General features: G+C 35.9%; 1 pseudogene; it reads right to left on the bottom strand.

Annotated features, from left to right (window-relative positions):
• Positions 1-11,319: 11,319 nt before the first annotated feature.
• LOC143403838 (vacuolar protein-sorting-associated protein 36 pseudogene) lies at positions 11,320-12,729 on the bottom strand (annotated as a pseudogene).
• Between the last annotated feature and the right edge of the window lie 1,256 nt (positions 12,730-13,985).

Below are 13,985 nucleotides of genomic sequence, written 5' to 3'. Positions count from 1 at the left end.
AAACATAAATTTTCTATAATTATTACAGATTCCACATACCTCAACCTTATAAAATGGTGAAACAAATTAGGCCATTTCCAAAATAGGGATTCCTACATTGGGATTACCTCTGTTTCAAGACAATGTTCATTGGCAGGTTCACTTCACAGTTTCTACCCTCAGGTACTCCTGGTGTACAGCCTTATACAAGAGGAACCTCACAAGCATTATTAGAATATTCTTGCTTAAACTACAATTATAAAAATTTAACTATGTATAGGAACATAAAAAAACAACTTTGGAGATGTGCTTGAAACTATTGACACCAAATATAATTTCTCAAGAAAAATAGCACAAGATACCACTTTCACACATTTTAATAATTTCACTTATGCTAATAAATCATATCTTTGTAAAAATAATAAGAAAAACTATACACTAGAATCAGCATGTATAAAACTCAACTTAATAAAGTATCCAACAGGAAAACACTTAACGTATAATGTTTCATCGAATTGGACACACACATGGACACACAATGTTACACATTGGGACTCACCTAAGACACATTGCATTCTTTTAGAAAAGAGTCTAATGGCATTCGTTGACTATACAACACTTTCTAATGCATCATTCATAACACCATATAGCCCACAATATGATCCCCAAACAAAAAACCAAACATAACAAAATGTTGGGCATGTCTCTACAAGGACTAATGAAAGTAAAATGACTTATAGATACAACACATAGTATAGATGACAACAAACGCACATCCAGATTATCTGTATTCTTTATGTGGAACCAAATACCTGCAATTCACATGGACAACACATTAGACTTTGAAATTCCTTTAGATATAAAACAATCAAACATGCATAATACCATACCCAGATGAAGGATCAGACCATAAACTTAACATAGTGGAGCTGTGTAGATAGATGGTTATGTAACAGCAGACATACTGATGGAATGACTACAATGGGGTAAACATAAAAATGAATACACCTACTTCTACCCCAGGTATAAGATAAAAGCAGCAGATAAAAGGCCTTAATCATGGTGGAAAACAGCAGGTGTGAATTTTGATAGAGTATCACAATATACAGTAGATCATACTAATATGTCATACCATTTCTATATACTACTACACCAATGGAACAAGTCCTCGGAATTAAGTCAATTTGATGTTGTGGCTCATACACCTCTATTTAACAGATCTTTAATTACCAAAAGATTATGGCAGAAACAGGAACATGTATTTATTTGTATTAACCCATGTCCTTTGAAAGATGGTACATCAAGAACCATTTACAACCATGTGTAATTGATAGGGAAAGTATTAATGCCACACATAAACTATTTACAGCACATTACCCATCAGAAGTGAAATTATATAGAGAAAGTCCAAGACTAACCACAATCACCAGAGCACCTTATGTAATGCCAACTATATAAATTCCTCTACAAATAATTATAAATCCCAAAATTCAGAGGATAACATTAATTATTGACACAGCAATATATGCTAAGGAGCTATACAGCAAGTGCCCTCAGAAAACAAATGACATATTCCAACAATACAGAGGCAACACATTAGGAGAACAAAGGAGATTTTAGAATGGATAGCTATAGCTGGACTAGAATTAGGAGAAATTGTTAGTGCAAAACATACAAAGGACTTGGATGTTATAATTGCAGCCCTGGAACACATTAGAGACAAATAAATTAATGGACTGAAAATAATTTCTAAATCTTTATGTACAATCACAGATTTCATACATCAAGCTGAACTACAGAGGCAAACTGTAGTTCAGACACTAACAGCCCAAAGGAAATATTATGATGCTTTAATACAGAAAATGGAAAAGAGAATGAACAAAATAAACACATAAAACCACTAAGATCATTATCCTAAATGGAACAATTTTAACAGAAGAGTCAGTGATACCAATTGGCTCAATGATTTATCTATACTTAGGATGTATAAACCATCATTAGTTACATACATCTAAGGTCAGTATAGCTGACCCACAGGAAGAAGTAAAACCATTGGGAAATAATCTTTTTGCAGTCTTTTCACCTAATACCTTTAGCATAACTTATCCATGTAAACAAATATGCCCTACAACACAAACAATGACAACTACACAAGACACATCTGACAGCACCTCCCATAGTGAAGATTATTATTATTATGACTCTGAATATTCTGACACCAATATATGTTTTGGTGAATGTAAAACAACCCATGAAGCATGTGGAAGTTGACATTACACACAAAATCAGGTAAATATATAACAGCATTCTCAAATCAACAGATAGAGATGAAACACACATTACAAACTAATATCGAATTTGATGAAGATGAGGATAAACCAACATACAATAAGCATGTATTAAGCAACTTCAAAACCAGATTTAATATAATATAAAACAACTATAAATACAGGATGCCCAAATAACATTGGCTATAGCACACCTTAGTAACACAAATCATATTGTCTCACCAATAGTACACGTAATGAAAACAGATTCTTTATCATACAAACATAATGTAGTCAATAGATGATGATGCTCTTGGGAAGATAATATAATCAAAAGCAGGTGATATGATAGGGTTGACACCATATGTTGGCACATTCCAAAGTGATTCCAAGACATAAAAGAAATTCTCCACTATGCACTGCTAATATGCATATTCATGGTAGACTTAAAAGTTTCAGAATGCATGCTAAATGGAATAAAAAAAATTAAAACCAGACACTAAGAACTTAAAACACATGTAGGTAATATTAGGTAGCTATGTGACCACTCTACAGTCACCTCTGATTATGGATAATTGGATGTAACATATATGAATATTACCTGCACTTTACAGCTCACTTGGATACCATTGGACTCACTTATCTTAGTTAACACCTATCTGGACTTCCTGAGAAACAGACTGTGGAATTTAGAATACCATTTTATGACATTGATTGAAAATTGCTTCTGCCTTCTGCTTGATGCTAACATTTTGACATATATTGACTGTAACAACCTAATGATTCTTGCAAAATTGTTGTAAGTAATCTTAAATTTAGGGTTAAGACTTTGCTGTGTGCTACCAGATTTGAAGTACTATGTAGACACACCTTAGTTGAGCTGCTGTGGCAGATAATTTCTAACAGATTCACTAGAAAATTAAGATATTTAGAATTTAAGAGAAACTGGCAACAATAAAAAAATGAGACCATATATCAGAATTTGACAGATGTTTTCATGAAATTGTAAAGAAAAATCATGTCACTGTATCTCATATACAACACTGTAGTTTCTTTGGTGTGTACTTCAGAGCTATGTTTGTGGCTAGGTCCTTGGATTTTACACAAAGTTTATGCTGAGGGATGGATATACCCAAATAAACTGCCACCCATTTGGGATGCTTTTAAAAGTCAAGTAACGCATCTATTCATTTTAATTTCTCTTGACACCCACTATAATATAGAACCTGTCAGAATATAGGAAATATAGATAATGTAGTGCCATTAGAACAATAGATTTGCCATTGCTGACATTGCTCCACAAAAGTTTAAGATTGAGCCTTATTTCTTTATAATCTTACACACAATTGAGTCCTGCTGCTCCCTAACCCAACTAATAACATAGACTCATCCCTTCTCATTAGATACAAGATTCCAAAGTTCAACTCTTTCAGATGTGTACATTTTATGAATAAAGCATATTATCCAGAAGAAATACAATAAGGCATAATACCTAAACAGGTGGCAATACTGAACTTAATAGCAGGACCAAAGCCCTTATCACCATACCCGGGTAAATTTCCACATCTTACAGACAAGTTTAAAAAGGACATAATATGGGAAAAAACCAGAAAAAAATAAGATTAGAATCTAATCCTTTAAGGATTCTTTTCCTTACTCCAAAATATTTGCATGTGCACACCTATGTAATACATTGACCCAAATCTCAGAGAGCTTCATAAGGATTTTGATCTAAAGGAATGGGTAGAACCAGGGTGGATTTAGGAAAATCCAGATTATGTTTTTCAAGATAGAAGTTTGTATTTTTATGAACATAGAAAGATGAAAAGTTGTAATTGCAATGTCTATGTATATACAACCAGAGGAACCACACTCATTCTGGGATTTTAGTCAATATTTAGATTAAGTATGTCTCAGAGCATTTGAAAGCCTTATAGTGACTCTTAGGATCAACTGGGACAATATAACAGAATTAGCCAATTGGGACTTACATGCAAGAAAAACTCAACCCTATCATATCACCTGACTTTGATTATATAATAATTCCAATCCCTGGGTACATTTAGACCACTTTGGTCTTAATCAGATGTAATTGGACTATGGTCACTGTTGGTGGGTATGGAACAATACAAGAAACCACAATGACATACTTGGAGTTCAGCCCTTTGGCGACTGAAATGGGTGATTCCTCTGCATTGCTTTCCAGCACCCAGCTCAGACACTCCCCCACCCCCCAGCATGGGCACTGTGTATCAAGTGGTTGGATGGTGAGGATGGCCTTAGGTCTTAGCCTAAGCAACTCCATCTTAAAAAACTCCAGTATGAAACCTTCAGTCTCATCAGGCACACCCACAGATCCCTCCAGTATGGCCTCAGAAAAATTACCTCCTCTCACCTAGATAAGCAGAGTGAAGCCTCTGGCAGGCTGTCCTCTCCTGATAAGAGGGAAAGGTGAGAAGATAAGGGTGGAGACCAGCAGACCAGATATTTCTGTCCCCAGGATAAGTGATGTCAGGGAGAAATCCAGAAATCCAGTAGTAGCTGATAAGGATTTCTGGGGCAGGGGTGCCAAAAAGCTTCAAACTTTAGTATAAAAAATAGAGCTAATGAACAGGGATTTAGCCAATCGAAACAAGGATGCACTTGAGCTGGAGAGCCTGATGAGGACCTGTACTTCCATCATTTGTCATCATTCTCCTAATTCTCCATGTGATCTTCATCACTCTCAAACTCTACAGCCTTGTCTGGATCTTGGTTAGAGCCTTAACTTCTCCCTATGATCCTCTCCTCAACTGGTCATCCACTCTATGCCAGGAAAAGCCTGTCTTGGTTCTGGACCTCATCACTGTGGTTTGAGTGAGTATGCATATGCTAGACATAAAGCCCAAGGCTTGAGACTTTGGAACTTAGCATGCAGAGGGAATGTCTGTCACTAGTTTGTCATGATTAAGCATGTTTTGCAGTTCTTAGAATTAATCTACAATTGTTTGCTGTGAATTAATTAATCTAGAATTGTTTGTTGTGAATTGATCATGTCTATTGCAGTGCCTAGCAATAAGGATTGCTGTTTTCTTGATTAAGAACCTATAGAGTGAAATTATATTGAGTAATTTAAATAAATAAAGCATTGAAAGGGGCAGAAACATGTGAACATTCTTTATGTCTCCCTTGACTGCATAAGTCACAATTTTGCCCCCTTGTGACATTATTATTATTTTTAAAGTGTCAAATTAAGGGATTCTTATCACTAAAGATTATGTTTGTATCCAATTCTAAATGTTGACTTTATTTTTGCTATTATATCTTTCCTTTGACTCTTATTAGGTTACAGTTGATTGCTGGAAAATACTTCCTAAACTTGTACATGATGGGTTATTAGGAATATTTGGCTATGCGTTTGCTCTCAAAGCAGAAAAATAAAAATGCAGAACTTAAGATAACCAGAAACACAGACAGGAAGACATCACACTTGCCAGAACATATTGACTTGGCTTCCAGCACCCATTTAAAGGATTTCTAGAATTTTATAAATAATATAGTTTTCTTCAAATCTCAGTATTTGAATAATTCTCTTTGTTCTTCTGTACATCACTGGAGTAACTACATTTTTGTTTTGGTGACAATCATGTCTGGTTTGGATATGTTATAAATGAACTAGTATTATAAATAGACTTTATAAAATTTATGTAAGATATAAGGATATAAATCCAATTTATAGGAATATAAATCTAATAAAAAGTGAGATCACATTATTTTGATGTTTATTATAATGCTTCTGTCCTTTCCTGTAAGTAAATAAGAATTTTTTTATATATCACTTAATTTAAAGGCTTATCACAATTATTCATACTATATATCATTAACTGAATAAAAGAAAAAGCTAAATGTAATAGCTTTTATATGACTGATAGATAGCAAACTTTTTTTTTCACTGCAAAATAGCAAATGTGACTATGCAGAAAGATGTATTTTAATCTTGGCCTTATTTCATTATGGATTTAGTCTTACTGATGTGAATTTATATACACATTTGTTTGTTGAAAATATCAAATTCACAAGTAGAGTTAGTCTATATTATTTGCCCTGGTACTCACAGTCATCTATGACACACGGAATCTGAAGAATTACCCACTAGGGCTGGGTTTGTGGCTCAGTGGTATAGTGCTCACCTAGCATGTGTGAGGCACTGGGCTTGATCCTCAGCATGACATAAAAATAAAATAAAAATATTTTGTGTCCATCTACAACTAAAAAATAAATGTTAAAAACAATTATCCAATAGAAGCATGTGAACTCATGGCAGAATAAAGACCATCCTCAGGGAGACTCCCAAGGCAGTTGTACTTATTGCTTCAAGTCTTTGATTTTATAACATTTTCATTGTTGGCCAGTAAATCAGTGACAGTACCATTCATACCATGTCCTTGGCAAAATAGGATACAGTAGGATACAAAATAGGATACAAAGGAGTGAGGAGGGATGGAAAAGGGAGGAACTGAGGGACAAGACTGACCAAATGATGTATGTACATATATAAATAGACCCCAGTAAATTCCACCTTCATGTATATCTATAAAGCCCCTTCCCAGGCCCACCTCTCCTCCAGGCCCACAGTCTTCCTGACTCTGCCTTCTCTCCAGGTCCCACACTGCCCCAGGCACCACCCCTGCTGGGCCAGGTGGAGCAGCGGCAGGCTGTGTTGCCTCAATGTGCTAATTGGCAGTTTTTGAAGTGGTACACAAAATAATCCCTATTTTATGAACATCTATCCTGCATTGGATGAAGTATCTCAGGCTTTCTTATGCCTTAAACCAAATTTAAGAAAATCCCCCCTTTCTCATTTTAAATATTTATTTATTTATTTTTGTACCAGTGATCAAACCCAGGGGTGCTTATCCACTGAGCCCCTGACTCAGTGATTTTTACTTATTTATTTATTTATCTTTAAAATTTTGAGACAAGGTCTTGCAAGTTTGATGAGGCTGGCTTTGAACTCCTGATTCTCCTTCCTCAGGCTTCAAGCCACTTGGTTGATCACAGACACTAAAATAAAATCAGCTGAGTTTGTGACTCAGTGGTGGAGTGCTTGCCTAGCCTGTGTGAGGTACTGGGTTCAATTCTCAGCATTGCAATAAACAAATACATAAAATAAAATTCATCAACAGCTAAAATACATATATTTTACAAAAAATAATATCAGAATTTGTCAAAGGTTAGGTAAAACTCAGCTCTGATCCCTGATAATCCTGTGGTCTTTTTCAGTGGGAAATCTCTTATCATCAGTCCAGGTTTTCTATGCTAATTGGTCAGTTTATAGTTTCCTTATTTTAGAGTTATTTTGCAATGTCTGTACTTACTCAGAAACCCCCCATGTCCTACAGGATTCTAGTTCAACATTTATTTTCTCCTCTTTCTAGTTTTCAACAGAATACTGTGAACTTCTGCTGTTGTTCATCAACAACATTTTTAAAACATTTTTTTAATTTACTTTATTTTTGATTGAAAGAGGTTTTTTTTAAAAAATTCTTTTGGTACTATTGACTTATTTTAATTAAATTGTGCTTATTAAGACATATTTGAGGGCTGGGCTGGACATGAAGCTCATGGCAAAGCACTTGCCTAACATGTGGGAGGTCCTAGGTTGAATCTTACCACCATACACCCACAAGGAAGATGGCTTTGAAAGGACTCAAGCATCAGAGGTATCCACAGATATAGTTAAAAAGATCAAGTACTTATAAATACACTCATAATCCAAAATATATCTTTCATATTTGGATAAAATTATTCTTAGCAAATTTTTCAAATCAGTTTTAGAAGATAGAGTCAGGATGATGGTTGTTTTTTATTTTTATTTTTTCAATTTTTGAAAAAATGGAACAACAATTACTTGTTCTAATCAGTAATACATGACAGCAGATTGCTCTTCAACTCATTGTATACAAATGAAGCATACTTTTTCACTTCTATGATTGTACACAAGGTATGGTCATGCCATTCATGCAATTATACATGTAACTAGGTTAATGAAATCCATCTCATTCCACCAACTTTCCTACCTAGGATAGTGATATTTTTCATTTCAAATAGTATAATACTTAAAACCACTATAGATTAAATTTTCTCAGGACTCAAACTATTATAATATGCAAGAGATAAGTCATTAGCTGCATTTGTAATTTAAATACATTTTCTAAATAATCTTAAAATGACTTTTTTTCTAATTTTCAAATTTGGAAAGCATATCCTTATATCTTATTAAAATCTACATTCATCAGAAAGTTAATTATTTATTGCTTACAAGTAAGAGGACAGACTTTCTGATAAGCATCAAACTTCACTGATATCAGGAATTATTGTTGGAGAATTCTATTATTCTTCACTTCTGTTCAAAGTATCATTTAAAAAATTTACCAATGTGCTTTGGTGTCAGAAATTTGCATTTCTTCTTTGAGATTGTGTGTTTATTAGTAGTTAGGGTTATTTCTCATGAAAGTTCCATGATAATATTTTATCCTAATGTTGGTGCCTCCATGTGATTAGAAGGTAGCTTTTAGAGCAGAATTGAGTGTACATATATAGTATTTGGTGGATTCATTAGAAAAGTACATATACTTTTTTTAATAGTTGTAGTTGGACACAATACCTTTATTTTATTTATTCATTTTTATTTGATGCTGAGGATTGAACCCAGTGCCTTACAGATGCTAGGTGAGTGTTATACCACTAAACCACCACCTCAGCCCCAACATATACTTTTATTTATTATTGTTTTTTGGTATGACAAAAGTTTATCATTTTTACAAAGTATTTATAAAAGAACACGAAGGTAAGAAAATCATTTTAATATTTTGCAATCATTTTACTATATATATACATTAATATCAGTCATTTAACCCTGAAAACAACCTTCACTTATACAATGTAAAAAAAATTTTCTTGACAGGAAGTGCTATTTATTGAATGCTAGAAATACTCCATTACCGTAAAGCTACAAAGAGATTCATGCTCCTATGAGCAAAGTTAGGAGAACAAAAATAAGCACCAAGGCAGAACTTTTTTGCACTTAGGGCCTGATTGGTTGTATCTAAACATAACCTCTAACAATAAAAGACAAAAATAACACCTCATTTGGCAAAAAATAAAAATACAAATGGAGGTCTGGAAAAAGTGAAAAATGCCCATTTTTAAAATAAAATAATAAAATCAATTTTACTTATTCTTTAGTTAATGTGACATTTGAAAAGCATATTAATGTCATTTTTCTTTAGATCACTCTCAACAACTCATATTGTTTCATTTTTTTCATGTTGTCACATTAAAGTAAATAGTATGTTGAATTATGTCAGCTTGCTGTAATGAATCCCAACTATTAGAACTAGATTCAGAAGCTCCAACAACCTTATCTGCAACTACTCCAACATGTGAAACAGATTATTATTTATCTCTGTTAATTTTTAAGATCCCTAGCCAGTCAAGATACTGTGATTTGTGTGTGTGTATGCTTATGTATGTACACACAAGTCTGCCAGAGCCATGTGACAGAGTGAGTGCAACCCAGAGGGGAGATGTACAAACAAGTTTATATTATGGTCCAACTAACCCCCTAAAAGATTTGGGTGGCCAGACACTATTACTTCCAAAATAAACCTGAGGCTGAGCAATGAGGTAATTAGGGGATCTGTCACCACAATGAAGAGTCAGTGACAGGTTTAGAAAACAAAGACTAAAGCAGGATGCCTTGGCCACAGCATTCCCATGACACTGGAAAACACCAAGCAGCAACAGACACTTTTCAGGAAGGGATTAGAGGTAGGGAATCCCCTTACCTGTGGCTGAGGACCTCGGCACCTCCCAAGGGGGCATTTGCAGTGGCCTCTACCTCACCTAATAGGAAAGTCCTGGAGTGTGCACCTGGGCATCCCTCCTCTTGGTGCCAAGGATTTTCCCCACTCGTACACTATCCCCCATGGAGAATTGGCTAAAAACAACGCTACTCTTCTGTGTCCAACTGGGTCTCAGAAAGGGATCTCCTGTCCTGAAGCAGTCCCTGAGTTGGAGGTAATGCTGATACACTGCACAATGTACAGCAGTAACATATGAAGTCAGCCAGTCTACTTTAAAAGTCAAGCACTCTACAGGCAACGTTGGCTAGTTATTGTTGTCTCAGTATTAACACCTTTTACCAAGATAGTTTCTTCACACAACTTATAATGTGTAGGGCAAAGAAGAAATACATATTTCTGAAATATGATAGAAAGATTTTTTTTTTTAAGTTTAGTGTTAAGATTCCTTAAGGGAGGGAGAAGGAGGCATTTTACTTTCCCACTTTCTCTTCCCATCCTTGGCTTCCAGGTAATAGAGCACTAAGGTTCCTGTGAAATTAGCTAAAGGTTCCCACTGCCCTTCCATCCGCAGAACAATTCTAGGGAATTCCTAAGCCATCTACCTCCCAAATTTGTAATCGTAACTCTGGGCATGTCTATACAGCTCTTTAATTCAGTTTCAAAATCCACAGCATTTTTTAAACAAAATGACACAGTTGCATTCTTTAAATGCCAGCCATGAAATCATCACTTCAAAAACAAACAAAAAAACCTATTTAGAATATAAATGTAAGTCAAATAAGATTTTCTTCTTAATTTTTTTTTTTTCTGTGCTAGAGCTATGAGCCAGGGCCTCATACATGCTAGGCAAGAGCTCTTCCAGAGCCACACTCCCAGCCCTCTCCTTTTTTAAAGGTGTTTCCTTTGGTCTGTCGAAGACATGCCCATGACTGCTTTAAAAAGCCCTTAGGAAGAGCCTCATGGGGTATAGTAAAGTTTGATATTTTGTTCCAATGTTGTCAGGTTCTTAAACTGCACTGTAGCTATGACTTCCTTCAAGAAAACCCCCCAAAATGGGTGCATCAGACACAGAGGAAAACATTCATAATTCAGTGAATTTTAGTCATACCAAATTAATAATCTAACCTATCCAAACATGCAACTTATCTTTTTCCTCCTTCAAGGACTTAAATTCCCTTCTTCACTAAATGGTTACTTTTGGGAATCAAAATCTACTGTATTTCAAGTTAAACTCGGAGGGTTTTGCATAACTATAGCATGATTTTAAATTCATATTGGCATTCATTTTTCTGTATTTTCCTTTATGTATCCTAAATAAGTTTTCAGAACCATAATATTTAGGGAGAGATTAAAAGAGTTTTATATCATTCTGTGAAATTCTAACAAATCTTCAGTTTATCGGGGTTCATCTCTTAGCTCAGTGTCACACAATCTATCAGATAAAAGTATGGACAAAAAGTATTTCAAATACAAAACCCTTAGCTCTGTGTCATAAATAAATTTGGGTAAAACTGCAAGCCTTCCACTGAGTCATCTCGGCAAAGATGACCCATCTTCTCTGCAAGCAGTAACCTTTCTTTGGCCAGGAGGACAGACATTCCCACGAGCTTGGCAAACTCTTCTGATGTTAGGGATCTTCTTTCTGAAACCTTCCAGGGCCGCGGCTACCATTTCCTCTTCCTTGTGGGACTGAAGCTCAATTACCATGATGCCACTGTCAAAAACCCGGAGTCTGAGAGGTAATTTCAGTGTTTCTAGCATCTTGCATGCATTCACTAAATCTTATGGTGAGAGCAATTCCATTCCTCGAGCCCGGTTTACTAAACAGTACACCACTGTGAGTGACATTATTCCGCCTCCTTCCTCTAAAGGCACCTGCAATATTCCAGCCAGCTGTTTGGCCAGCTGCATGTGGTACTGTGTTCCTGAGCCGTAGGTTTCTCTGGAAACTGGGTTAGCTATTCCCATGCTCAGCAAGTAGGACTTAAACCTGATGGTCTCATCTTCTGTGATGTCACCCTGCTTCTCTTTAATTTTATTAGCAACTGATTTTGATAACTCCACCATTTCCTTAGCCTTGATCATTAGCTTGCTGAGGTCTTCAAAGGCCTCAGAAATATTTTTTGTCAGTTTCTTTTCTTTTTTCTTCCAGTTTCCTTTCAATACCTATAATTCCTACAGCTCTTACTCTTCCTGGCTGGGGTCCTCTATTTGTTCTATTTGTTTGTATTGACTAAGACACTGGAATGTTCTCCCATCTTCTTTGTGTCATTTCCTCTGATAAACGCCTATAAAACTCCATCTGGCCATGCTCTTTGAAGGAGAGTTTGATATAGGAGTTTTTACTACTCTGGAATGGGCCAGGTTCTTTGGTAGGAGGAGCTGGGTGCAGATGAACCACTCTTCCCGATTCCAGCTGCCTGTTCCTCAATGAATACAATGTGGGACAGAGGAATGGCCATTCAGCACTCCAAATTTTTCTGATCTCTCCAAATCAGTCTGTGTGTACTAAGGAGGAGGGTTCCAGCATCAAATTTTATCTTCTCCTCGCCATCATAGATGCGCACCCCGCGCTGCTGGATCACCAGGGTCTCCTTGATCTCCAGGAGGCCGCTGGTCCATAGGAAGTGGTCCATGGCCGCCGCCAGGCCGGCCTCCGCCGCTCGCCAGCGCCGGCGCTCCCGGGCCTCGAGTCGCGCGCCGGGCAGCCTGCGGCGCCCCCTGGAGGCCGGCGGGGCCAACATATACTTTTTATAATATTTTAAAGCTTATCTTTTTTGAATTAGTGAAAGTAGTGTTTACACATGTTAATATTGTGAGATGAACAAAGTACAGGTATAGTTTAATAAGTTTTTTGGAAGTTGACATAATGGCCTCTGTCCTATTCTACTTCTTCCATGGTTGTCTGTGATAAGATATATCAGCTTGAGAATTTTTTGATTGGACCTTAGGCCTTACGCATGCTAGGCAAGCACTGAACTACATATATACACAGCCCTCTTATAAAGTGTATTTTGAGACAAAGTATTGCTAAATTACCCAGGTAGGTCTCAAATTTGTGATCCTCATTCCTTAGCCTCCCAAGTATCTGGGATGACAGGCTAGTGTCAAAGTTCCAGATGTGTCTTGGAGGATTTATGTCAGTATCATGTTTTTAGTGTATTAATAACTTTTTAAGCTATACTATGTCCATTTTTTTTTTATTTCCCCAAAGTCAATAAAGCTTTTTGGTTGTTTTGGTGGTATGCTTAATGTAAACATACTTTACAATGTTACACTTCAGTTCCTTATAGTCTAGCTATGCAATTCAATGTGAGGAAAGTATTTTGATTCTGATAATGTCAACTGTTTTTCAGGTCCAACATGTTTTCCTACAAGCAGTGATTATTAATTTTTAATAATCATATAGAAGATAAATGAAAATATGTGTCCACACAAAAATTTGGATGTGAATGTTCCTAGCAGAATTTTGCATATTAGTCAAAAAGTGGGAATCACCCAAATGTCCATCAACTGATGAACCAATTCATAAGCATGTGGTATACCAGTACAATGGAATATTATTTGTCAATAATGAAGAAATGATTCTTGCTACCATGTGGGTGAAACTTGAAAACATTGTGCTCAGTGAAAGAAGTCAGATACCAAAGGTCAATGGTTTAATTTATAAATGAATTCCACAGCTAGAATTCCTTAGTTGGGATGGCAAGGATAGGCCAACCTAGAGAGAGAAAGGAGATGAGTGGTTGTCAATGTCTAGAGGGAATGTGGCTGACTGAAGGATGGAAGTGCTCTTTGTGGGTGGGTGATGAAAATGTCCTAAACTGATGAGGGTGATAAATGTACAATTTTAAATATTCTGGAATATTCTGGAAGCCATTGGATTTTATGT

This window comes from Callospermophilus lateralis, chromosome 7 (assembly GCF_048772815.1).
Source record: "Callospermophilus lateralis isolate mCalLat2 chromosome 7, mCalLat2.hap1, whole genome shotgun sequence".
In the NCBI taxonomy this organism is placed as follows: Eukaryota; Metazoa; Chordata; class Mammalia; order Rodentia; family Sciuridae; genus Callospermophilus; species Callospermophilus lateralis.
This window is presented reverse-complemented; position numbering and strand designations above follow the sequence as displayed.